At 53.1% G+C, this 27,507-nt stretch overlaps 1 protein-coding gene and 1 long non-coding RNA gene across 5 annotated transcripts in view; one reads left to right on the top strand and one right to left on the bottom strand.

Moving 5' to 3' along the window:
• The window catches only part of DOK1 (docking protein 1), a 313,371-nt gene that overhangs the window by 93,083 nt on the left and 192,781 nt on the right, over window positions 1-27,507 (top strand). The gene's annotated exons all lie outside the window — the stretch shown is intronic.
• The window catches only part of LOC146863533 (uncharacterized), an 86,593-nt gene that overhangs the window by 27,832 nt on the left and 31,254 nt on the right, over window positions 1-27,507 (bottom strand). For 2 of the 3 annotated variants that reach the window (XR_014978270.1, XR_014978271.1), the window contains exons 1-2: window positions 6,826-9,385; window positions 6,675-6,731 (exon numbers count right to left, since the gene is read on the bottom strand). The exons of the other annotated variant lie outside the window; for it this stretch is intronic. This is a non-coding gene — a long non-coding RNA (uncharacterized LOC146863533). Of the gene's footprint in view, window positions 1-6,674; window positions 6,732-6,825; window positions 9,386-27,507 lie in introns of those variants that run through there. 3 annotated transcript variants of the gene reach the window in all.

The following is a 27,507-nucleotide window of genomic DNA, read 5'->3' as shown; positions in this document are numbered from 1 at the left end:
TTTTTAGCGCAGGTAATCCTGCAGTATTGCCCCTTATCGCTGATATTGCCTGGATTTCTATCGGCACAGCGATGCGTGTTGCTGATAGTGCGCTCACCGGGCGATAGAATCCGGCGATATGCTGCGTTAATTTTCTGCACGCTAAACACGGCCAGCGATAATTATCACTGGCCGTTGTTAATATGCCCCACGGAGAGATCTGAGTTTTCACTAATCCCGGTTTTGACTCATCAGAAAGAAGCGCAGGGGCAGAACGCGCCTCTTGTAACGCACAACGTGTAACATGCGGAGCAAAGTATTCATTTGTATAATAATTGTAAAGACAAGCCCCGCCACTGTGTTATGGGTTATATCCTCAGTTTGTGTTTCGGGGTCACTGGAATTATGCGATTTTTCGGCTTCAACAGTTTTCGCATGATTATGGATTTGCCGCATATGCCACATAATCCATCATTAGCTGAATATATCTGAAGATTCTAATTTAAAAACAGTTTCTACCTCAATTGGTCAAAAAATAACTATAAAGGCTGTGACGCGTTGCAAAGGCCCTTTGTAAAGGTTGACTGGTCACCTTCCTTGTCATATTACCATATTTGGGTGTTATACGGGTACTAATGAGGTGCAACCTATGACCAGAAAGTGTTAAAATGTGCAAAAATGAGAAAATAATATGGTAATACTATGACAAAATTTGCAGTATTACGCTGCATAAATTCTCTTTTCTTACCAAATAATTTAGTCAACCCTGCAGCATAATTTGGCCTTCCCTGCTGCATAATTCCAGTGGCTCTGCATATAGTACCTACCAGTATGGATGCCATGTGACTCCTACACCTCGTAGCCCTCCTTGTCTTAAGTAACATTTTGTATATATTGATTTACACACTTATGAGTCATTGTCTCTGAACAATAAGTGTGTGAGCTAAGGCGCTCAACACCCTACATTGGGCTGAGCAGCCTGTAAAATACATGACACACACATGAGCGAGGGTCTAGGGATGAGGGGCACCATGGGAGGGTGATAGTGAGGGAATCTGTGCAGAGGGAGGTCTTTGGTGGAGGGGTGTCATGAAGGATGAAGGTCTCTGCATCCCCTGCAGTGCGGGTGGGACAAGACTTCTAAGGAACCCCAAACTCTAAACAAAATATCATATGAAACACCACAGAGACCTGCGCGGGTGCCAGAGGCTGTGCACAGACCAAGACGGCGAGGCGCGCGATCGGCTCAACTCAACATGAACTTATTTTGACGTGTCCTTATGTTGGTTGTATATTTACTTACGTATACACTATTGTACTTTGTCCCAAATTTCTGTCCTGAATGTTGACCCTTTGTCCTGAATTTTTGCACTCACTGTGCTGAATTTGCACCTATCCCAGTTGGTCACCCTACACCCGGAGGTATTAGGCACTTTTGTATGAGCACCAGTTACATTATTCAAGAACACATATTTGGAAGAATTAGCCCCCCCACCACCGAAATTTGTATCAGACCCCCCCCCCCCCCCCCCCGAAATGTGGCTCTGGTTGCGCCTCTGACTCCACTTCCGGTCTTCAGGAGTTAATGAGCTGAGACTCATCACACTGGGGGTGGGGACAAGTAACGCTCTGAAAGGGCCAAACAGCGACTGTGCAGCTCAGTGACAGATCTAACAGCAGCCACTGAAGCCCATAAACCGAATATTTCTGCTTCAGTGAGCTATGTAAATGACTACTCAGGAAGCCGCAGTTGGCACTGTAAGGGGGAAGTTCTAGCTCACTGAAGAGGAGCAGCGCCGCGGGCCAGGCCCTGGTTTGCATCTTTCCACAGAGCAGTAGAGGGCGAGGGAGGAGGGGTGCCTACTGCCCCAGGTCCTATTAATAGACCACCCTTGCGGGCAATAATGGGGCGTTGGTACTGGTAAGAGACCTCGGATTCGTGTCATGCAAATATTCTGAGAGAAGCCAGGGCTGCAGAGCAGGGAAACGGAGCAGGGGCCGCCACCAGCACTGGGGGCATCTGTGCACCCCCAGGGCCAGAGGGGTCTGAACACTGGCCGTGGAGGGGGTGCCCCCTGGGTGGGTGCAGGGCCCCAGTACATGGTAGATGGCATCCCGTCCACAAGACAAGAAGAGACTGACCTGGCCTTCTGGTACATCCACCCAGCTCCTCCGCCCCTCCTCCATGCCCTACGGCACCCTCTCCACCCCTCCCTCATACCCCACCCCTCCCCCGTCCCCTCCAGCCTCCTCCACTTCTCCCCCGTACACCACCCCCTTCTCCATCCTCCTCAGGTACCCCTCTACCCCTCCCTCATAGCCCTCCCCCTCCTCCATCCCTTCCAGCCTCCTCCACCCCACACCTGTACACCACCCCTCCTCCATCCCCTCTGGCACTCCCTCCACCCCTCCCCCATACACCACCCCTCCTCCATCCCCTCTGGCACTCCCTCCACCCCTCCCCCATACACCCCCCCTCCTCCATCCCCTCTGGCACTCCCTCCACCCCTCCCCCATACACCACCCCTCCTCCATCCCCTCCGACACCCTCTCCACCCCTCCCTCATACCCCACCCCTCCCCCGTCCCCTCCAGCCTCCTCCACTTCTCCCCCGTACACCACCCCCTTCTCCATCCTCCTCAGGTACCCCTCTACCCCTCCCTCATAGCCCTCCCCCTCCTCCATCCCTTCCAGCCTCCTCCACCCCACACCTGTACACCACCCCTCCTCCATCCCCTCTGGCACTCCCTCCACCCCTCCCTCGTACCCCTCCCCCTCCTCCATCCCATGCACACCCCCTCATAACCCTCCCCCTCCTCCATCCCCTCCAGCACTCCCTCCACCCCTCCCCCGTACACCACCCCCTCCTCTATTGCCTACCGGCACCCCTACACCCCTCCCTCATACCCCACCCCTCCTCCATCCCCTCTGGCACTCCCTCCACCCCTCCCTCGTACCCCTCCCCCTTCTCCATCCCCTGCACACCCCCTCATAACCCTCCCCCTCCTCCATCCCCTCCAGCACTCCCTCCACCCCTCCCCCGTACACCACCCCCTCCTCTATTGCCTACCGGCACCCCCTACACCCCTCCCTCATACCCCACTCCTCCTCCATCCCCTCTGGCACCCCCTCCACAGCTCCCTCATACCCAACCCCTCCCCCCTTCCCCCGCACACCACCGCCTCCTCCATCTCCCGGTGCCCCCTCCACCCCTCCTTCATCCCCTCCGGCCTCCTCCACCCCTCCCCCGTACACCACCGCCTCCTCCATCCCCTTCCGAAACCCCCTCCACCCCTCCCTCATACCCCAACCCTCCTCCATCCCCTCCTGCACTCCCTCCACCTCTCCCCCATACACCACCCTCCTCCATCCCCTCCTGCACTCCCTCCACCCCTCCCTGTACACCACCCCCTCCTCCATCGCCCACCGGCACCCCCTCCACCCCTCCCTCATACCCCAACCCTCCTCCATCCCCTCCAGCCTCCTCCGCCTCTCGCCCATACACCACCCCTCCTCCATCCATCTCCGGTACCCCCTCCATCCCTTCCTCATACCCCACCCCTCCTCCATCCCCTCCAGCCTCCTCCACCCCTCCCCCATACACCACCCCCTCCTCCATTGCCCACCGGCACCCCTCCACCCCTCCCTCATACCCCTACCCCTCCTCCATGCCCTCCTGCACTCCCTCCACCTCTCCCCCATACACCACCCCTCCTCCATCCCCTCCCGCACTCCGTCCACCCCTCCCCCGTACACCACCCCCTCCTCCATTGCCCACCGGCACCCCTCCACCCCTCCCTCATACCCCTACCCCTCCTCCATGCCCTCCTGCACTCCCTCCACCTCTCCCCCATACACCACCCCTCCTCCATCCCCTCCCGCACTCCGTCCACCCCTCCCCCGTACACCACCCCCTCCTCCATCGCCCACCGGCACCCCCTCCACCCCTCCCTCATACCCCTCCTCCATCCCCTCCAGCCTCCTCCACCCCTCCCCCGTACACCACCGCCTCCTCCATCCCCTTCCGGTAACCCCTCCACCCCACCCTCAAAGCCCTCCCCTCCTTCATCCCCTCCAGCCTCTTCCAAACCTCCCCCGTACACAATACCTTTCTCCATCCTCCTCAGGTACCCCCTCTACCCCTCCCTCATAGCCCTCCCCCTCCTCCATCCCCTCCAGCACCCCCTCCCCCGTACACAACCCCATCCCCATCCCCTCCGGCGCTATCTACCCCCTTCACTTGGCTCTCAGGCACATAGTGCAACACTGGGCAGTGCCTGAAGGGCCAGAAGGTGCCCCTGGGACAGTAAAGACCTCAGAAATACCTCAGAGCAAAGTTTAGACGATCATGTGCCTAACATGAACCCCCTACGCACATACACACACTTGGCTAATCCCCCCCCCCCCCCCCCGAACCCTACCATGCACTGCAACGTACGTGCAGGTGCATGATGTGTGATGGGTGAAGGTGAGTCTGTGATGGTGAGCGATAAGCGTAGGTAAGTCAGTGATGGTGAGTGATGGGCGCAGGTGTTGGAAGGTGGATTACTAGTAGGGGTAAGTCTGCACCTACTACTAGCAATGAGGCTTGGCAATGAGCAGGCAGGCTAAACTTAGGAGACAGGTGTGTAAAGCATTTAAAAACACCAGTACATTAAATAAGTAACATACAACACACAATAAAAATCCAACACCAATTTATAAAAATAGGAAATATTTTTATCTTTAAAATGACACCAATCCAATGTACGGAACAGGAGATATGATTTTTTAAAGGATAAACACTTTCTAGTGCTTAAAAAACAATAGCGACAAATTGGGACATCTGGTTTCCCATCACTGGGACAAAGTTGAAGTTTGAGGCCGACCGTGATGGAGCCCTGGCCGAATACACTAAGCGGGAGGCGTCGATCAAAAGTTTACCTTTGCACTAAGACATTTTTCTGGAGGATTTTCTCTCGACATCGAGCAGGCCTCTCCAGCAGGCCTGATTTGCTGCGGCTCTGTTGACTTGGTTCAGCGGGAGCTCCTGGTCAACTCCTGGAAGTCTTGAGCAGGAAGAACCTGAAATTCAGACCAGGTCGCAGCTCAATGTAATTGGCTTGACTCTCGATGTCGGGTCGGTCACCTTATGGAGCTGTTTCCAAACGTTGCTCCGAACCTCTGGAACTTCTCCCTGAAGTTCCCCTTGATGGTTCGAGGTGTCCACAAACAAATCCAAGATCCCAGAATCCCTGAGCTGCTCCTCGGAAGTTGGGACTACAGTTCCCACAATGCACATAGTCAAATCCTTCAAAATCCAGCTGAAGCTGGTCAGCTGGATTCTTCTTGCTGGATATGATGCAGGTGTCGCTCTTTTAACCTGTTGCTTTCAGGGTGTCCACTCCTCTTTTTGAAGCAAGGCAAAGTCCTTAGGGCTGTAGTTCCGCAGTGTGCAGCAGGTGCAGTCATTCAGAGTACAGCCCTCTTGGTGCAGGCCAGGGTTCCAGAAGGGCAGTCCTTATTCTTCTTGTAGTTTCAGGCAAGGGATCTGAGTTGCTATGCAGCTCTCCCATATTTATCCAGTGTTCTGGGGCGACAAGCGGGGGGGGGGGGCAACCCTGACCCATGGGGCGCAGGGTGCCTCGCAAAAGTATGACAGCTGCCTCCAAAGTGTGCCATATTCTTGTCCCAAAAAGCACTCAGTTGCGGCTCCTCCGCTACGGCAAAGGTATGTCCCACCCCTGCCAGCTGCCTCAAACTGACAGGAAAGGTAAAATAGAATGATAATAAACACATTTTATTATCATTTATTTTCCTTTCCTGCTGAGTCCTTGGAGGCGGGGCCCTGAGGATGACAGGCTGCAGGAGGAGGAGGAGTACGTGCAGTGTGATCAGTGTGCACGACGGCTTAGGCCGGCCAAACCCTCATGTGCACTGAAGCTGTCTCCAACCCAAGCAGCGTTGCCGGGCTGCAGAGCGCAGTTGTAACAATAAAACAACATCTCAACAGGTAAATCAAGTGGGGGGACTGTTTCAAAGGATGTATCAATCACATAGCACAGGAAAGGAACAAGGGAGACCAATGGAGAGTGAAACGGTTGTTATTTGCATATAGAAGCACAGAATTACAACTAAATTGCAGTAACCATAACAACCAGATGTGCACTGGAAGTGTTGTAGTGAATGAATGGCGCAGTGACACGTGATGAAGGAACAACGTGGGGCGGCGCAAAAACAAATAAGGCAATCAGTGAAGGTCAAAACAAAGTATTTACAGTCACAAACATAATTTCATTATTTGTGGGTGACCCTTCAGGATGCCGCAATTGGCGTTGTAGAGTCGACGGCGTTTCGACCTCTCTAACTTGAGGTCATCATCAAGATGATGGTTACACGTTTCAATTTAAGGTGCTCTATAGAATTAGAAGGAAAAGGAGGGAAAATCAATAGGATTGAAACCCAGAAGGAAGCAAAAGAGTCAGGGGAAAAACGAGGAGAAATGAGTAACACCTGGTGGCATTCAATGAGGAGGGGGGAAGTAAAAGTCCAGAAGGTGGATCCTACACGTCTGGAACCCAAGAGGCGAAGTGGCTTGAGGACGCAATAAAATGCTAGGAGGAACTCTCGGTGAGGGAAAAGGCACTTAATAGGTAATAGCCATCAAGGAATAACGGCTGGGTGCGGGGGTCAGAGGGGCAGTTACATGGACTTACCAGTTGTGGCAGGTCCAACGTCATGGGGGACGAGCGTGCAGAAGAGAGGGCAGCGCTCTGGAAAGGAAGGGAAATTCAGGTAAAAGGAAGGCAGCGCAATTGAGACAAATGGGAGATCGATGGTAGTTGGAGGGAAGCGCTGTGGTCTTACCGGAGAAAAATTGAATGGGCGGCGGCTGGTTAAGTCCAACAAGTATACGCCCTCCGTGAAGAATACAGGAGCCGGGATCAATCCGGACACAGTCTGGGATGAGTGAAGCGTCTCACGGGTGTAGCCAAGGCGTGTCAGGAAATAGGCAGCGGCAAGATCACGTGAGAGTGCTTGCCGTGCGTGAACCAGAGAAACGACTAGAGCGTAGGAGAAGATATATGGTGCCCCAGGGGGACGGGGAAGTAAGGTGAAGGTACTTGCGAGTGGGAACTGTGGAAGGGAACCAGAGCATAGGGACAAGAGTTAGGTGCCCCAGGGGGGCGGGAAAGAAAAGACACGGCATAGGGCAAACGCTGTCTTAAAAAGGCACCGAGTATGGGTGACGTAAAATGTATATTTACACAACATTCAAGATTGTTAAATTATATTAAAAAAGCAGTGAATTGTACTACTCGAGAAATACAGATCATGGGCAACGATAATACTGCACAGTATTCAGTGGACTGTAGAAAGAAACTACATGACACAAAATTTCATGTGATGATGAATGCAAAGGATAATCAAGCAATACGAATGTATCAGACAAATTACAAAAACAAACAGATTGTCGAGTTCAAGGATAATCTTAAAATAACATGTGGTAGAGGATAAAGACAACAAATGGCATCTGGGTGGGATGCAAAAACTTTTGCGATATGCGTGAATCGGAAAAAAAGCACAAATTACAAAATGAATATGGGAATTGCGACCAAGATAAAATAATAGTTACATTGCACAAGTTAAAAACATACAATATTAATTAAGTATACATTGGAAAAGGTGTTTATGCAGTAAAATTCAGCTCAGAAAGGATGCCCATACAGAATAGAAATAAGGGACATTGGCTGGGAAATGTGAAAATGGGGATTCTATGTTATAGTGGTGACTGTGTTCCACTCATCAAGCGAATTAAGGCCTTGGGCTACAGAGTTACACCGTGTGATCCACCTACACTCACATTTATTCATCAAGAGTTGGAGGTTACCGCCACGGATGGGCAGTAGTGGACGGTCTATGACCTGCCATGTCATATCTGTTTCTGAGGTATTGTTTTCTTTATAGTGTGTTACCAGTGCTGCAGTAGTGACATTGCATCTAATACGACTCTTGTGTTGAGAGATGCGTTCTTTCACATCTGTGTCGTCTGGCCGATGCAAAGTAAATTGCACGGGCAATGGATCGCGTAGATAACATTTTTGGTGCGGCAGTTGGAAAATTGCTTGAGTTGGTAGGTACGTTGTGTGGTGACAAATACCTTTGTGTTACTGGTAAGGTCACAAACATTGCAATTCTGGCGTTTACAATGGCCTGTGATGGGTGGAAGGCCCCATAATGATGTCACTGATTGATCATTCTTTTCTTTAGATGGCCTTGTAATGGCATGGACCAATTTGTCTGAGAGGTTGTTTCCTCTTTTGTAGGATAGTAAAGGGGGTTCAGAAAAGTGTGCGAAGGTACGGACCAATGTCCACTTATTCTTGATTATTCTGCCAACCTTGTTGCTGCAGGGGCTGTAGGTTGAGACAAAAGGAATACGTGTGTTTTGACGTTTGGTAGATGGTTCCAAGATTATTTCTCTATGGCTATAGCAAGCACGTTTAAGAGCCCTTTTAACTAGGTGTTTAGGGTAGCCTCTGCTAGTCAATTTTCCGGATAGGATGGCTGCCTCACGGAAATAATCCTTGCGCCATTTACAATTACGCCGTATGCGCAGGAATTGCCCGTACGGTAGGCCGTCACATAGGCCGCGAGGATGGCAGCTAGAATAGAGGAGCACGGTGTTCCGTTCTGTGGGTTTCTGGTACAGGGCCGTACCAATGGTACCGTCTTCTGCGTGTAATGTTAGATCGAGGAATGGAAGGTCATTTTTTCTGATGTCAGAGGTGAATGTAAGGTGTGGTTGGTTGTTATTGAACCAGATGACAATGACAAAAGACGAAAGGTCTTCTAGTTGCCCTTGCCATAGAAGGAGGATGTCGTCTATAAATCGACGCCATAGTATAATCTTATTCAAGAATGGGTTTTGGTTTCGGGAAAAGGTGGTGTATGTTGCGAGAGGTAAGCCTGGGACGTGGGTGAAAGTATGGGGCCCCAGGAACGCTTACCGTGGGGGAATCTGTACCCCGCCGCTACTGCCGGATCCGTCACCGGCCCCGTCTCCTTAGCCTGTTTGTCTTCCCGGTTCTGGGCAATGAGTTTACTTAGTCCCCGTCCTGACCTATTCCCCCCCTCGATATTCCTATGAATCAGTGGGGTCCCCCCCCTAGGGGAGCACATGCTGTTGTTGCCGACTGTGGGTTGCCTTGTGGACTTGCTTTTTTTGTTGTTATTTATATAAAAATGAAACCGTCATGTGGGGTCCGGAAGGTGTGGCTGCCAACGCCTCTTTCAACTCCTGTGAATTCCCTTTTGCCGCAGCGTGCGTTCTATTGTCTGTATTACATGCTCCTCCTGTTTGCTAGCGGCCGGCCTGAAGGTTGTAGGCCCATCTTTGTATATTTTTTGGAGTCTGTAATAAACGGTTTCCAAAAAAAAAAAAAAAAAAAAAAAAGAATGGGTTTTGGGTTGACAAGATAAGTGTAGACTCTAAATGGTGGACATAAAGGACCGCAAAGTTCGGGGCAAGACAAGCTCCCATGGAGACTCCTTTAATCTGGAGGTCGTACGTTTCTTTGTACAGGAAGTAGTTGTTGGTCAATGCAATGTTAAGAATTTGAATTATGAACTTGGTGGGGATATGCATAGGTCGCAATCGTGTGTTCAATAGATGTTCATTCACCCCCAGACCCTCTATCTAGGGGATGTTGGTACACAACGATTCGATATCGAGGCCAGTCATGAGGTCGGGATCGATGTTAAATGGGAGGTCCTCAATGATGATGATCGGATGGGTGCGGCTTTGACAAAGGTATCAGCGAGTGGAACAAATTCTTTCGGGATGGCGTCAACGTATTTACCCAAAGGTTCCAAGATGGAACCGCAGCCAGAGACTATCGGCCGACCCGGTGGTTTGGATGGGTTTTTATGTATTTACCTAAAGGTTCCAAGATAGAACCGCAGCCAGAGACTATCGGCTGACCCGGTGGTATGGATGGGTTTTTATGTATATTGGGTAAGGTATAGATCGCTGGTGTTCTGGGTGAGGGTTATTGAGGAAAGCATGTACTTTTTTACTGATGATGCCGTCGTGAAGGGCCTGGGAGGTGACTGTGGATATTTCTTGTTGTATAGAGGTCAGTGGGTCTGAAGTCATTTGCGGTAGTGAGTAGGATTGTTGAGTTGGCGAAGAATCTCTCCGTCATATTTCTCATGATCCATTACAACTCTACCATGCCCTTATTGGCGGGTTTGATGACTCTATTCTTGTTGTTACTCAAATTGTCTATAGCAGTTTTCTCCGTGAGTGGCAGATTGTAGGGTACAAATTCGGATTGGTGTTGGAGTTCTTTTACTTCATGTAGGACAAGTTTCTCCAAGGTTAAAATTTCTGGCAGCATCATTGAAGTAGGTGATAGGAAGGTGGAGGCCGGTCTAAATTGTCTTTCAAAGACTAGTATCAGGTTAATCGGAATAGAATTGTTTCAGACGGATACATCTGAAAAACAGGAGAAAGCCCTCCTGAAGCTTGAAAAAATTACTGGGTGCGGTGGGGACGAAGGATAGGCCCTTACTGAGTATGGAGAATTCGTCGGAGGATAGGAGATGAGTGGAGAGATTGAAAATGGGTATAGTCTGGTCAGTGGGAGTAGTAGTCTGGGGTACAATCGGCAGGACCAGTTGTGAAGCCACTTGGTTCCTGGGAGGATTGGGTAGCACTACGAGGGTGGCAATGGATGGCGTAAGGCAGGCGGGTGGAATCACGTTCTCATTGTGAGGGTTGGAAGGGATGGACACATCATTGGGTAAGAGTGTCATGGTGTCAGGCAATGTTATACTACTCATTGTTGGGGCCCCCATTGATAGAATTTGTGGCGGGTCTGTCTCTCGCCTGCGAATTGGCTTTGGTAGTTTTGTCTTCTGCGGCTGCGTCCGCGGCCGCGGTCCCCTCCTAAAAAACCGGTAGGGAGGCGTGATGGTGGCCCGGGCCCAGTCTCACTGGGAGTGCAAATTTAGAGCGCTCGGATCAATCCTGATGCTGCTTCCAGCAGCACGAGAGCGACGTCAGGATTGGCCGCAGTGGAGTCTTGGAGCCTGTGCCTGCAGTGGAGAGGAGCAGAAGAGTGTGACGGGGCCGGCTGCAGGCAAGTTTTTTGTTGCTGTCATTTGTCGTCCGTCGTCCCTCGGCACCTTCCCCCCAGCACCCCACCCGCCACTCTGTGACAACACCAGCCACTACTGAAAGCGCTGCACTATAAAATTCAAGATAGAGAATATTTCTCCCTGGAGTTAAGATCTGGCTAAGCCAACCGCCTTCCTGGCCTGTCCTCTGCAGCTGCTGAAGTCCCACCACCAGATACCCTCTGTCTCTATGGGGCCACTAATGACCCCATCAGAGCAGCTTGGCTAAGCCTGGCATGACTGGCCAATTCGGAGAGGTTGCTAGAAGGCTGGATTTTAGCACAACAGAAAAGAAAGTTCTATAACTTCTTTTCTGTACTCGTTATGATACATTCATCAGTGGCAAGTTGTTGGATTAATCATTACCAATCTTTTAAATCCTTGAAATATTATTTTATCTCACCCCGTCAATGCTTATACTCGATTAAAGTATTCCCATGTTAGCCTATAGAGCCCATGTGCTACAATTGGGGGAAATGAAGTTGGCAGATTACCACCTCACCCGGGCATACAAAACATCTTCTAAAGTGTTCCTGCTTATCTTCACATGACACCCTACCCTGGGGGCACCTGGGATAGACCATAGGGGAGATGTATGTTTAAAAATAAGGTAGTTTCATACTTTGGAAGTACCTTTAAATCCAAAGTGGAATTTGCATATAATTTCAGTTTAAAAGCAATTTGCAGAGCAGGGCTGACTTTTAAAATGACAGCAGACATCACAGCAGTGCCTTGAATCTTCCGGCACCTCTAACCCTACCTGCCCTACCATATAGTAGGGATTTTCAGGTAGGTTGTCAGTTTCAACTGTAATTACATCTAATTACCATATATTTGAATCAGAGCACTGGCCCTGGGCCTGGTTAGCAGGGCCCAGGGACAGTCAGAATCAGTTACCACCCGTATCAGTCACAAAATGGGGGTGAGCAGAGCAAAAGGGCTGACTTTATCGCAGCAGGTGAGTCAGGGATGGTGAGTGATGGGCGCGAGTCAGTAAGTGATAGTGAGTGATGGGCTCAGGTGAGTCAGTGGTGGTGAATGATAGGCACAGGTGAGTCAATAATGATGAGCGAAGGGTGCAGATGAGTCAGCGATGGTTGGTGATGGGCGCAGGTGAGTCAGTGATGGTGGATGATGGGCGCAGGTCATTCAGTTATGGTGTGATGGGCGCATGTGGGTCAATGATGGTGACTGATGGGTGCTGGGCAGTCAGTGATGGAGAGTGAAGGGACCAGGTGAGTCAGTGACGGTGAGTGATGGAGAGATTGAGTTAGTGACAGTGAGTGATGGCCGGAGTCAGTCAGTGATGGGGATTGATTGGCAGAAGTCAGTGATTGCTAGTGATGGGCTCAGGTGAGTCAGTGATGGTGTGTTATGGGGCAGGTGAGATAGTGATGGTGGTGTATCAGCACAAGTGAGACAGTGAGGTGAGTGAGGGGCGGAGGTCAGTCAGTGATGGTGAGTGAAGGGTGCAGGTCAGTCAGTGATGGTGAATGGGTGCAGATGAGTCAGGGATGGAGAGTGATGGGCGCAGGTGTGCTAGTGGTGGTGAGTGATGGGTGCAGGTTAGTCAGTGATGGTGACTGATGGACACAGGTGAGTTAGTGATGGTGGGTGTTGGGCACAAGTCAGTCAGTGATGGTGTGATGGGCGCAGGCCAGTCAGTAATGGGTGCAGATGAGTCAGGGATGGAGAGTGATGGGTGCAGGTGAGTTAGTGGTGGTGAGTGATGGGTGCAGGTTAGTCAGTGAAGTTAAGTGATGGGCACAGATGAGTCGGTGATGGTGGGTGATGGGTGCCAGTGAGTCAGTGGTGATGAGTAATGGGCACAGGTGAATCAGTGATGGCGAGTGAGTGGCGCAGCTGAGTCAAGTGATGGTGAGTGATGGGCTTAGGTGAGTTTGTGATGGTGGGTGATGGGTACAGGTGAGTCAGTGATGGTGAGTGATGGGACAGGTGAGCCAATGATGGTGTGTGATGGGCACAGGTGAGCCAGGGATGGTGAGTGGTGGGCGCAGGTGAGTCAGTGGTGGTGAGTGATGGGTGCAGGTCAGTGAAGGTGAGTGATGGGCACAGTTGAGTCAGTGATGGTGGGTGATGGGCGCAGGTGAGTCAGGGATGGTGAGTGATGGGCGCGAGTCAGTAAGTGATAGTGAGTGATGGGCTCAGGTGAGTCAGTGGTGGTGAATGATAGGCACAGGTGAGTCAATAATGATGAGCGAAGGGTGCAGATGAGTCAGCGATGGTTGGTGATGGGCGCAGGTGAGTCAGTGATGGTGGATGATGGGCGCAGGTCATTCAGTTATGGTGTGATGGGCGCATGTGGGTCAATGATGGTGACTGATGGGTGCTGGGCAGTCAGTGATGGAGAGTGAAGGGACCAGGTGAGTCAGTGACGGTGAGTGATGGAGAGATTGAGTTAGTGACAGTGAGTGATGGCCGGAGTCAGTCAGTGATGGGGATTGATTGGCAGAAGTCAGTGATTGCTAGTGATGGGCTCAGGTGAGTCAGTGATGGTGTGTTATGGGGCAGGTGAGATAGTGATGGTGGTGTATCAGCACAAGTGAGACAGTGAGGTGAGTGAGGGGCGGAGGTCAGTCAGTGATGGTGAGTGAAGGGTGCAGGTCAGTCAGTGATGGTGAATGGGTGCAGATGAGTCAGGGATGGAGAGTGATGGGCGCAGGTGTGCTAGTGGTGGTGAGTGATGGGTGCAGGTTAGTCAGTGATGGTGACTGATGGACACAGGTGAGTTAGTGATGGTGGGTGTTGGGCACAAGTCAGTCAGTGATGGTGTGATGGGCGCAGGCCAGTCAGTAATGGGTGCAGATGAGTCAGGGATGGAGAGTGATGGGTGCAGGTGAGTTAGTGGTGGTGAGTGATGGGTGCAGGTTAGTCAGTGAAGTTAAGTGATGGGCACAGATGAGTCGGTGATGGTGGGTGATGGGTGCCAGTGAGTCAGTGGTGATGAGTAATGGGCACAGGTGAATCAGTGATGGCGAGTGAGTGGCGCAGCTGAGTCAAGTGATGGTGAGTGATGGGCTTAGGTGAGTTTGTGATGGTGGGTGATGGGTACAGGTGAGTCAGTGATGGTGAGTGATGGGACAGGTGAGCCAATGATGGTGTGTGATGGGCACAGGTGAGCCAGGGATGGTGAGTGGTGGGCGCAGGTGAGTCAGTGGTGGTGAGTGATGGGTGCAGGTCAGTGAAGGTGAGTGATGGGCACAGTTGAGTCAGTGATGGTGGGTGATGGGCGCAGGTGAGTCAGGGATGGTGAGTGATGGGCGCGAGTCAGTAAGTGATAGTGAGTGATGGGCTCAGGTGAGTCAGTGGTGGTGAATGATAGGCACAGGTGAGTCAATAATGATGAGCGAAGGGTGCAGATGAGTCAGCGATGGTTGGTGATGGGCGCAGGTGAGTCAGTGATGGTGGATGATGGGCGCAGGTCATTCAGTTATGGTGTGATGGGCGCATGTGGGTCAATGATGGTGACTGATGGGTGCTGGGCAGTCAGTGATGGAGAGTGAAGGGACCAGGTGAGTCAGTGACGGTGAGTGATGGAGAGATTGAGTTAGTGACAGTGAGTGATGGCCGGAGTCAGTCAGTGATGGGGATTGATTGGCAGAAGTCAGTGATTGCTAGTGATGGGCTCAGGTGAGTCAGTGATGGTGTGTTATGGGGCAGGTGAGATAGTGATGGTGGTGTATCAGCACAAGTGAGACAGTGAGGTGAGTGAGGGGCGGAGGTCAGTCAGTGATGGTGAGTGAAGGGTGCAGGTCAGTCAGTGATGGTGAATGGGTGCAGATGAGTCAGGGATGGAGAGTGATGGGCGCAGGTGTGCTAGTGGTGGTGAGTGATGGGTGCAGGTTAGTCAGTGATGGTGACTGATGGACACAGGTGAGTTAGTGATGGTGGGTGTTGGGCACAAGTCAGTCAGTGATGGTGTGATGGGCGCAGGCCAGTCAGTAATGGGTGCAGATGAGTCAGGGATGGAGAGTGATGGGTGCAGGTGAGTTAGTGGTGGTGAGTGATGGGTGCAGGTTAGTCAGTGAAGTTAAGTGATGGGCACAGATGAGTCGGTGATGGTGGGTGATGGGTGCCAGTGAGTCAGTGGTGATGAGTAATGGGCACAGGTGAATCAGTGATGGCGAGTGAGTGGCGCAGCTGAGTCAAGTGATGGTGAGTGATGGGCTTAGGTGAGTTTGTGATGGTGGGTGATGGGTACAGGTGAGTCAGTGATGGTGAGTGATGGGACAGGTGAGCCAATGATGGTGTGTGATGGGCACAGGTGAGCCAGGGATGGTGAGTGGTGGGCGCAGGTGAGTCAGTGGTGGTGAGTGATGGGTGCAGGTCAGTGAAGGTGAGTGATGGGCACAGTTGAGTCAGTGATGGTGGGTGATGGGTGCAGGTGAGTCAGTGATGGTGGGTGATGGGATTGGTGGGTCAGTGATGTGAGTGATGGGCGTAGGTGAGTCAGTAATGGGTGCAAGTGAGTCGGTGATGGTGGGTGATGGGTGCAGGTCAGTCATCGATGGACACAGGTGAGTCATTGATGGTGAGTGATGGGTGCAGGTCAGTCAGTGATGTGTGAGTGAGGGGCGGGTGAGTCAGTGAAGGTGTGATGGCCTAAGGTGAATCAGGGATGGTGAGTGATGGGCGCAGGTTAGTCTGTAATGGTGAGTGATATGCGCAGGTGAGTCAGTGATGGTGAGTGATGGGTACAGGTGAATCAGTGATGGTGGGTGATGGTCACAGGTGAGTTAGTGATGGTGAGTGATGGGTGCAGGTGAGCCAGTGATGGGCACACGTGAGTCAGTGATAGTTGGCGATGGGGCAGGTTAGTCAGTGTTGGGGGGAGGTGAGTCAGTGATGGTTCGTGATGGGGCAGGTGCATCAGCGATGTTGAGTGATGGGCACAGATGAGTCAGTGATGGTGAGTGATGGCTGCAGGTGAGTCAGTGATGGTGGATGATGGCTGCAGGTCAGTTAGTTATGTAACCTTGTTGCACACACACACACACAAACACATCACCCCCTGCCACTCACCAACACACCACCACCTTCTTAATGTAACCTCAGTGATCACTCACACAAATAACCACACTGTAACCTCGATGCTCACCCACACAGAACCCCATGGTATCCTTGGTGTATGCGCACACCCCTACGGTAATGTTGGTGCACACACACGCACACAACCTCACAGGAACCTTGGTGCACACACACGCACAACCCCACAGTAACCTCAGTGCACACAAACGCACACAACCCCACATAACCTCAGTGCACACACATGCACACAACCTCACAGGAACCTCGGTGCACACACGCACACAACCCCACGTAACCTCAGTGCACACACATGCACACAACCGCACTGTAACCTCGGTGCACACACACTCACACAGCCCCACATTACCTCAGTGCACACACATGCACACAACCCCACGTAACCTCAGTGCACACACACGCACACAACACCACGTAACCTCGGTGCACACACACTTACACAACCGCACTGTAACCTCGGTGCACACACACTCACACAACCCCACGTAACCTCAGTGCACACACACGCACACAACCCCACGTAACCTCAGTGCACACACATGCACACAACCGCACTGTAACCTCGGTGCACACACACTCACACAGCCCCACGTTACCTCAGTGCACACACACGCACACAACCCCACGTAACCTCAGTGCACACACACGCACACAACCCCACGTAACCTCGGTGCACACACACTCACACAACCCCACTGTAACCTCGGTGCACAATGCTGTTGTCCACACTCTGCTTTGATTAATATCTGTCTGCGCTGCAGAAAAAACTTGTCACGTCTTCCTGTTTGGCATTCAAGCAAGCGACAGGACAAGCCACAGCAAACCCGAGGCTGACACAGTTTCGGTGGTCTCATTCCTCCCTGCACACCGATGGAGTCTCACTCCTCATAAACATCAGTGGAGACTCACTCCTCATACATGTCAATGGAGTCTCACTCATTAATACTGTGAGACCGGCCTCGTGGCGTGGGCCCTCCCGACCAGCAAGTGACACTACAACTACGCCGAACCTCGTGGGCACGGCCTCCCGGCTTCCGTGGACCAGCATCTCGAGGGCCGACCAGATCCCCAACACGCATGCCCGGCCGAGGGAGAACGAAACCCTCCCCCCCCAAACCAGACCGAGAGGCGCCGACCCCGTCACACCTCTGGTCTCTCCCCCGAGGGAGGTTTCGATCGACCACCAGGCCCCCGGTGAGCGGGCGCCTCGCCTGCTGAGTGTCTGGAGTCCCTCCCAGACCCACCTGAACAGATCAAGGGGCCGAGCAACAGGAAACCCCGACACACCGCCCCCCAGGCACCAGACCCCTCTCCGCGAGGACTCCGGACTTCAAAGAGGAGGGGGAGTATAACAAGGGGTGCTGAAGGGACGAGAGGCAGAGAAGACCTGGACTGACGAGAGCCTGCGGACTTGGTCGCGGCTCGATCGCTCCCCGAACAGAAGAACGCTACCCGAACTCTGAACCCTCTGAGCCCTGCTGACGCTGTCGCGGCTCCCCAAACTCTGAACCATCTGAGCCCTGCTGACGCTGTCGCGGCTCCCCGAACTCTGATCCATCTGAGCCCTGCTGACGCTGTCGCGGCTCCCCGAACTCTGAACCACCTGAGCCCTGCTGACGCTGTCGCGGCTCCCCGAACTCTGAACCATCTGAGCCCTGCTGACGCCGTCGCGGCTCCCTGAACTAAGACCCTCCGGTGCCTGCTGAGTGACTCGCGGCCCGCTCCTCCAAGAGAATCGGCAGAGATCGCCGAGAGAAGCAACATCCCCTCAGCTCGAGGATTGAGAACTGGGCGCCGGATACCTCGCAGAGACACTGATTGAAAGACTGTCCCGCTACCCCTTTTCCCTCCATCATAAGATCGCTGCCGCTTGTGGCATTAATCCTGCACCTGCCTGCCGGATCATAAAGATCCCTGATAACCACCGATAAAAGCTTATTATCTTGCAACGATTTACTGTGTGGTGTCCCTCTATCCGCAGAAGAGAGAAGCGTAGCGTGTGCGATCCTAGGTGCGAGACCCTTCCAGGAAGGGCCCCCCTGCTCTTGCTCGGCCTAACTCTGGGAAAGGTGGGCCTCAGGGTGGTCAGGAACACATTCCGCAGCCTCCCCGGGGAACGCTTTCCAACATTTGGTGGCAGGCGACGGGATCCGAGCCAACACCTAGAGATCGTGCAGTAGACGGCTTACGCACTACCAAGAAGGATGGAAGGAGAAACTTCCCTAGGTGCCGCAGGCACCAACCCGAGCACGGCATTCCAAAAAGACCGAGAAAGAGATCGCAACCACGAACTAGAACTAGCAAAATTAAAAATCGAAGGAGAGCTAAAGCTGGCTGAGAAAAAACTGGCGGTGGAACAGTTACGCCTACAAGGAGAACTAGAGGAAAAGAAACGACAGAGAGAACACAACGAGAAAAAACTCCAACTAGAGCACGAACGTAGCCTAAAAGAAATCGAGCTCAAGGCTAAGAAGGCGGAGGCCCGACCCTCGGAAACCCAACCCATCTCCTCCACCGTGGAACCAAAGGTCCACATCCCCAAAGATGTGGTGAAAGAATACTATAAGAACGACGATATTCAGCAATGGTTCAAGGCCTACGAAGTCGCCATGACCTCCCACCGAGTCCCGCAGAAGGACTGGGGGGCTGGGCTGTGGGGCCGGTTCCTGAGCGAGGGGAGAGATACCCTGCTGGACCTGCCCTCCACCGTGATGAACTCCTACAGTCACATGAAAGAGGCTCTAGTAGCCAGATATGGGCTCACCCCTGAAATGTACCGGCAACGGTTTAGAGACTGCAAAAAGATACCCGGTACCACCTGGGTGGAGTACGTGAACTTCTACAGCCGGGCCTTGGACGGATGGATCAAGGGCAGCAAGGTCTCCACCTTCGAGGAGCTGTTCGACCTAATCGCATGGGAACACTTGTCCGCGAATTGCTTCGTAGAGCTGCGCCAGCACCTCCTGGACAGCAAACTCACAGACCCTCGAAAACTGGCCGTCGAGGCTGACCGATGGGTGAATACCCGGGCCTCCCGGGGCCCCGTGGGGGACTACGGTCGCCACAGTCAGGGACCCCCCCGCCAGAGGGGCGGAGGGAATCAAGGCCGGCAAAGGGAGCTTCCGGGGGGATCCCCGCTCAGCCCTCCCAGAGGACAATCTCCGCCCTTTCCAGCTCCACCTCCGGCCAGCACCGGGCCACCAGGGAGGCCGGGGCCCCGAGTGAGGATCACCTGCTTCCGCTGCCAACAGACCGGACACTATGCCAGCGACCCGCAGTGTCCCCTGTACCAGCGGTCCACCACAACAACCCCGCCGACTCGACAGATGGCCTCCGTAGCCCTGGGGGAAGAGATAGAAGACTCCGAAGAATGGGAACCAGCCGCCATGGCCTTGGTCTCCCTAGGGGATCGAGAGATGGTCACCGGAACGTCCCTGCCCGCCAACACGAAGAAGTACCGACAGCAGGTGATGGTCAACGGTCACCGCATCGAGGGCCTCCGGGATACGGGGGCGAGTGTCACGGCGGTTCATTGTCACCTGATCTCCGAGGATCAGATCCTGCCTGGCGCCTTTTGCCCCGTCATCTCCTCAGACAATTCCGAGAGCCTCTGTCGGATGGCCCTAGTCCCCTTCGAATGGGGGGGGAGTCACCAGCAAGTTAAAGGTGGCGGTCTGAACCTCCCAGCCCGTGGACTGCCTCCTGGGCAATGACCTTGAGAACTCCCCGTGGGGACAAGTGGAACCAAGAGCCCACCTCGAGATGATGGGCCTCCCCGAGTGGGTATGCGCCACCACGCGCTCAATGACTCTCCGGGCACCTCCCTCCGAGGGGGAAGAGCCCATGCCGCTAGACACCGCCACCACCCCCGAGATCCAGAATACACCACCAGAGGCCAACGACCCCCTTCTGGACGAGCCGACCGCTCCCGACGAAGGGTCAGTGCCTTCCGACCCCGAAACCCTGACTCACCTCGAGGACCTGCCAGAACTGGCCCAGTGGCCCTGCGAAGGGGCCCCTCCTGTGAAGAATTCTGCCAAGAACAATCCACCTGCCCGTCCCTCATCGGAGCCCGACAACAGGCTGAGGCCCAAGCAGCAGGCGACCAGACTGGCACCCACTGGGTATACTGGGAGGACGGCCTCCTGTACAGCGAACAGAAGTCGGCCGAGTTGGGATCGGCCCGGGTACTAGTGGTACCCCTACGCTTCCGAAGTCTCCTCCTGGGCCTGGCCCATGATGTACCCCTGGCCGGACACTTAGGCCAAGATAAGACCTACCAACGGCTCGTCACCCACTTCTATTGGCCCAAGATGCGAGCAAATGTGGAGGCCCACTGCAAATCCTGCCCCACGTGCCAGGCCAGCGGAAAGAGTGGGGGCAAGCGCAAGGCTCCGCTACAGCCCTTCCCCGTCGTCAGTACCCCTTTTGAGCGGGTAGGAATCGACATTGTGGGACCGCTGGACCCCAAGACCGCCCAGGGCCACCAGTTCATCCTCGTCCTAGTGGATCATGCCACCCGTTACCCCGAGGCCATCCCTCTCCGCACCGTGACGGCCCCCGTGGTGGGCCGGGCCTTGATGGGGATCTTCTCCCGCATGGGGTTCCCCCGCGAAGTCGTGAGTGACCGGGGTACGAACTTTATCTCCCGTTATATGAAATCCCTCTGGCAGCAGTGCGGAGTATCGTACAAATTCACCACCCCGTACCACCCCCAAGGAAACGGACTAGTCGAGCGCTTTAACAAAACGCTGAAAGGAATGATCATGGGCCTCGAGGAACCCCTACGCCGGAGGTGGGACTTCCTCCTCCCATGTCTCCTGTTCGCCTACCGGGAGGTTCCCCAAAAATCCATGGGGTTCAGCCCATTCGAACTATTATATGGACACCCCGTCCGAGGACCCCTGAGCCTGGTCAAGGAGGGGTGGGAAACAACCCCCCGGGGGACCCCTCCGGACGTGTTCCGATACATCTTGGCGCTCCGCAACCAGACCCGAAAATTCAGGGAACTCGCAGAAGCAAACCTCGAGGCCAGTCAAGAAGAAATGAAGCGCTGGTATGACCAGAATGCTACGCTGGTCGAGTTTCAGCCGGGCCAACAAGTCTGGGTCATGGCCCCGGTGAGACCCTGCGCTCTCCAAGATAAATGGACTGGGCCCTTCAAGGTGGTCGAGCGGAAGAGCCAAGTCACATATCTCATCGATGTGCAGTCCCCGCGGAACCCACTCCGGGTTCTCCACGTGAACCGCCTCATGCCCCACTTTGTACGGACCGAATTAAGTCTACTCCTGGCCACCGACGATGGGGCCGAAGAAGACACCGAGCCCCTTCCAGACCCCCTGGGGGCGAAGGAGACCGATGGATCCGTGGAGGGAGTGAGACTGTCGACCGCCCTCACAGCCCAACAGACCGACGACTGCCGCCAGCTACTAGGGCAGTTCGCGGACCTCTTCTCCCTGACCCCCGGGGTCACCAGCTGGTGTGTCCACGACGTGGACACCGGAGACAGCCCGCCAGTGAGACATCGGGCCTACCGGGTCCCTGATCGGGTCCGGACCTGCATCCAGACCGAGGTGGCAAAGATGTTAGACCTCAGGGTGATTGAACCCTCCGACAGCCCCTGGGCCAGCCCGGTAGTCCTGGTTCCGAAAGCGACTACCCCGGGTGTTGCCCCCGAGCTGAGGTTTTGCGTGGACTACCGAGGCCTCAATGCGGTCACCCGAGCAGACGCTCACCCTATCCCCCGTGCCGATGAACTCATTGACCGCCTTGGGGCCGCCCGCTACCTCAGCACCTTCGACCTGACCAGTGGGTACTGGCAGATTGCCCTCACCGAGGGAGCCAAGGAGCGCTCCGCCTTCTCCACCCCGGATGGGCACTACCGCTTTAGGGTGATGCCGTTCGGAATGAAAAATGCCCCTGCCACCTTCCAGCGGCTGGTGAACAGGGTCCTGTCCGGACTAGAGGGGTTCAGCGCAGCATACCTCGACGACATAGCGGTCTTCAGCTCCCAATGGACCGAGCACCTCCAGCACCTCCGTCAAGTCCTGCTGGCTCTGCGCCGAGCCGGCCTCACCGTCAAAGCTAGCAAATGTCAAATTGGGCACGGCTCCGTAACCTATCTGGGGCACAAGGTGGGGAGTGGGCAGGTCGCCCCCCTCCAGCCGAAGATCGACGCCATCTTGTCCTGGGAACCCCCTGCAACCCAAACGCAAGTCGGGGCCTTCCTGGGCCTCACCGGCTACTACCGAAGGTTTATTAAAAACTATGACAGCATCGCGGGCCCTCTCACAGAACTAACCTCCAAAAAACACCCCAAGAAAATACACTGGACTCCCTCCTGCCAGAAGGCGTTCGACACCCTAAAGGCCGCCATGTGCGCGGCTCCAGTGCTCAAAGCACCCGACTACGCCCAGGAGTTTGTGGTCCAGACGGACGCCTCGGAACACGGCATCGGGGCAGTCCTCTCACAGTACGACGACAAAGGCATAGATCAGCCCATAGCCTTCATCAGCCGAAGGTTACTGCCCCGGGAACAGCGGTGGAGCACAATTGAACGAGAGACGTTCGCAGTAGTCTGGGCCCTTAAAAAGCTACGGCCCTACCTGTTCGGAACACACTTCTGAGTGCAAACAGATCATCGACCCCTGCGGTGGTTGATGCAGATGCGAGGGGAAAACCCCAAGCTGCTACGATGGTCCACCTCTCTCCAGGGGATGGATTTCACTGTGGAACATCGCCCCGGGACTGACCACGCCAACGCGGACGGCCTGTCCCGATTCTTCCGCTTCAGCGAGGAGAACTCCCAAGTGGATGGGTAGTTCTCCCCGCCTTTCAGCTGGGGGGGGCACGTGTGAGACCGGCCTCGTGGCGTGGGCCCTCCCGACCAGCAAGTGACACTACAACTACGCCGAACCTCGTGGGCACGGCCTCCCGGCTTCCATGGACCAGCATCTCGAGGGCCGACCAGATCCCCAACACGCATGCCAGGCCGAGGGAGAACGAAACCCTCCCCCCCAAACCAGACCGAGAGGCGCCGACCCCGTCACACCTCTGGTCTCTCCCCCGAGGGAGGTTTCGATCGACCACCAGGCCCCCGGTGAGCGGGCGCCTCGCCTGCTGAGTGTCTGGAGTCCCTCCCAGACCCACCTGAACAGATCAAGGGGCCGAGCGACAGGAAACCCCGACACACCGCCCCCCAGGCACCAGACCCCTCTCCGCGAGGACTCCGGACTTCAAAGAGGAGGGGGAGTATAACAAGGGGTGCTGAAGGGACGAGAGGCAGAGAAGACCTGGACTGACGAGAGCCTGCGGACTTGGTCGCGGCTCGATCGCTCCCCGAACAGAAGAACGCTACCCTAACTCTGAACCCTCTGAGCCCTGCTGACGCTGTCGCGGCTCCCCGAACTCTGAACCATCTGAGCCCTGCTGACGCTGTCGCGGCTCCCCAAACTCTGAACCATCTGAGCCCTGCTGACGCCGTCGCGGCTCCCTGAACTAAGACCCTCCGGTGCCTGCTGAGTGACTCGCGGCCCGCTCCTCCAAGAGAATCGGCCGAGATCGCCGAGTGAAGCAACATCCCCTCAGCTCGAGGATTGAGAACTGGGCGCCGGATACCTCGCAGAGACACTGATTGAAAGACTGTCCCGCTACCCCTTTTCCCTCCATCATAAGATCGCTGCCGCTTGTGGCATTAATCCTGCACCTGCCTGCCGGATCATAAAGATCCCTGATAACCACCGATAAAAGCTTATTATCTTGCAACGATTTACTGTGTGGTGTCCCTCTATCCGCAGAAGAGAGAAGCGTAGCGTGTGCGATCCTAGGTGCGAGACCCTTCCAGGAAGGGCCCCCCTGCTCTTGCTCGGCCTAACTCTGGGAAAGGTGGGCCTCAGGGTGGTCAGGAACACATTCCGCAGCCTCCCCGGGGAACGCTTTCCAACAAATACTCTCTAATGGAGTCTCACTCCTCAAACTCATCAGTGGAGTCTCACTACTCATACATGTCAATGGAGTTTCACTCCTCCCTGCACACCGATGGAGTCTCACTCCTCATAAACATCAGTGGAGACTCACTCTTCATACATGTCAATGGAGTATCACTCCTCCCTGCACGCCGATGGAGACTCACTCCTCATACACATCAGTGGAGACTCACTCCTCATACATGTCAATGGAGTCTCACTCATTAATACTCTCTAATGGAGTCTCACTCCTCATACTCATCAGCAGAGTCTCACTCCTCATACATGTCAATGGAGTTTCACTCCTCCCTGCACGCCGATGGAGTCTCACTCCTCATACACATCAGTGGAGACTCAATCCTCATACATGTCAAAGGAGTATCACTCCTCCCTGCACGCCGATGGAGTCTCACTCCTCATACACATCAGTGGAGACTCACTCCTCATACATGTCAATGGAGTCTCACTCATTAATACTCTCTAATGGAGTCTCACTCCTCATACTCATCAGTGTAGTCTCACTCCTCATACATGTCAATGGAATTTCACTCCTCCCTGTACACCAATGGAGTCTCACTCCTCATACACATCAGTGGAGGCTTACTCCTCATACATGTCAATGGAGTATCACGCCTCCCTGCACGCCGATGGAGTCTCACTCCTCATACACATCAGTGGAGACTCACTCCTCATACATGTCAATGGAGTATCACTCCTCCCTGCACACTGATGGAGTCTCACTCCTCATACACATCAGTGGAGTCTCACTCCTCATACATGTCAATGGAGTTTCACTCCTCCCTGCACACCGATGGAGTCTCACTCCTCATACACATCAGTGGAGACTCACTCCTCATACATGTCAATGGAGTATCACTCATTAATACTCTCTAATGGAGTCTCACTCCTCATACTCATCAGTGGAGTCTTACTCCTCATACATGTCAATGGAGTTTCACTCCTCCATGCACACCGATGGAGTCTCACTCCTCATACACATCAGTGGAGACTCACTCCTCATACATGTCAATGGAGTATCACTCCTCCCTGCACACCGATGGAGTCTCACTCCTCAAACACATCAGTGGAGACTCACTCCTCATATATGTCAATGGAGTCTCACTTATTAATACTCTCTAATGGAGTCTCACTCCTCATACTCATCAGTGGAGTCTCACTCCTCATACACATCAGTGGAGACTCACTCCTCATACATGTCAATGGAGTCTCACTCATTAATACTCTCTAATGGAGTCTCACTCCTCATACTCATCAGTGGAGTCTTACTCCTCATACATGTCAATGGAGTATCACTCCTCCCTGCACACCGATGGAGTCTCACTCCTCATACACATCAGTGGAGACTCACTCCTCATACATGTCAATGGAGTCTCACTCATTAATACTCTCAAATGGAGTCTCACTCCTCATACTCATCAGTGGAGGCTCACTCCTCATACATGTCAATGGAGTTTCACTCCTCCATGAACGTTGTAGGACGCTGGCTCTCTATATTGTGCACTAAAACGAAGAACACTGTGCAGAGTCCAGTGGATCCCTTATTGGTTTACAGAGGCAAAAGTAGATAATATTAACGCTCTTTCTGTGGTAGGGTGGGCGAGCAGTCAGGCTTATCAGAGGGTGGTGCTAAGCATTTGTTGTACTCACAGAGGCGATAAATGAGACACACACTCAAGAATAAATCCAAGACCAATTTGTAAAAATAACAACGATTTTTATATAATTTTTCAGACCAGGAAGTTTGCTCTGAGGTAAGTACTTTTTAAGTTAAGAATTTTGAAAGTTCGCACAAGAAATCACTGTTGTGAGCAAGTATGCGCAATAGAAGTCAATTGGTAAAAATAGCTAAAAGCATGTAAAATCAGACAGTGGGTTCTCGAGGTTCACCGTCTGCATTTAAGTAAGTAGCAGGACCAGGTTCAATGTCCCAGCAGCAGAAGATCAGGAGCGCCCCGGATTCAGCTGGGAGCAGGGTGCCGAGGTCATTGGTACATGGTGCGCCACAAAGAAGGGGGCCACCTGGAAACACGCTGCACAAAGGGACTTAAGGGGTCCCACTCGGGGGAGCAGGTCGCAAGGGTCTCAGGTTCATGGGAGCACAGCTGGTTCATTACCCAGAGCAGGCGACTGGGTGCATAGCAGATTGTATGTAAACAAAAAGAGAGTAAGGAAAAAGTAATGAGCGCGTATGTGTGTTCATACTAAGTTCTGGACGCCTGCGTAAAGTACCAGTGTGATTTATCGACCAAGAGATGTTAATAAAGATGTTAATAAAGTTTTGTTAATAAAGTTTTAAGGGGGAACTGGGCTCAGTAATGATTGTAAATGCTGCACTTGTCCGTGTAGAATAATATTGGTCTGCATCGGGGCATGCATGTTACGGGCTATATGTGGTGGTCGGGGCGTAGTGTGGTTAATAAAGTTTTGAAAGGAGAAAATGAAAGAATAACAAAGGGACTTAGCTCAATAGCGATTGAGGGTATGTAAATTCTACACCTATTCGTACAAGAGAATGTTGGTCTTCCACGGAGTAGGCTAATTACGGGCTACACGTGGTACTGAAGAGTAATCTAAAATGAATGGTCGTAGATGTTCTAAATTATGACCGAAACGGGGCATGCCCGAATAATATTGTATGTTTAAAGCAGCGAGTGTGTGAATCTGGTCTATTAAGGGAAAAAAGATGCACTGATGAAAAAAATTACACCCATAGTGCAGGTGCTTTATGCCAATTGGACTACGGTGGAATCTGTTCAGATTTGATTGGGCGTTTAGATACCGGTCTGTGTTAGATAAGGTTAATATCCTTTGTGCCAGAGAGATGGGGACCATAAAAAAGTGGTTGGAGCCTATCAGGAAAGTTATTTGCGCTGTATATTGTTCCAAGGCACATTGTCATTGAGACCCTTTGTTTGGGTAGATAGTCTGTAAACCCAACGTTGTTCCTTTTCGAACAGCTGGTCTTGTATGTTTCTTGTGTTGGCATCAAGTTGTTCGATTACTACCCAGGTCATATCATTGGTAGTATGTCCCATTGTTAAGTAGTGGTCTGTGAGTTTCGTGGTGTTGCGTTTGTAACGGATGTTGCTCCGGTGTTCACATATTCTGGTTTTTATTTTCCTGCTGGTCATGCCCACATAACGCAGGTGGCATGAGCAAGTGATTAGGTGAATTACATTGGCTGAGTTGCAGTTCGTGTGTTTTTTTGGTCACTCACCATTTTGGTCCTGACGAAAGCCTTCAGAACTAATTCAAAGGCTGAAACTAGTAGACCTAAGAAATTCAAGGGATACCGAGGTACATACTATACCTA

Source organism: Triturus cristatus, chromosome 2_2 (assembly GCF_964204655.1).
Source record: "Triturus cristatus chromosome 2_2, aTriCri1.1, whole genome shotgun sequence".
Lineage (NCBI taxonomy): Eukaryota > Metazoa > Chordata > Amphibia > Caudata > Salamandridae > Triturus > Triturus cristatus.
The sequence above is the reverse complement of the archived record's forward strand: the minus strand, read 5'-3'. Positions and strand labels throughout refer to the sequence as shown.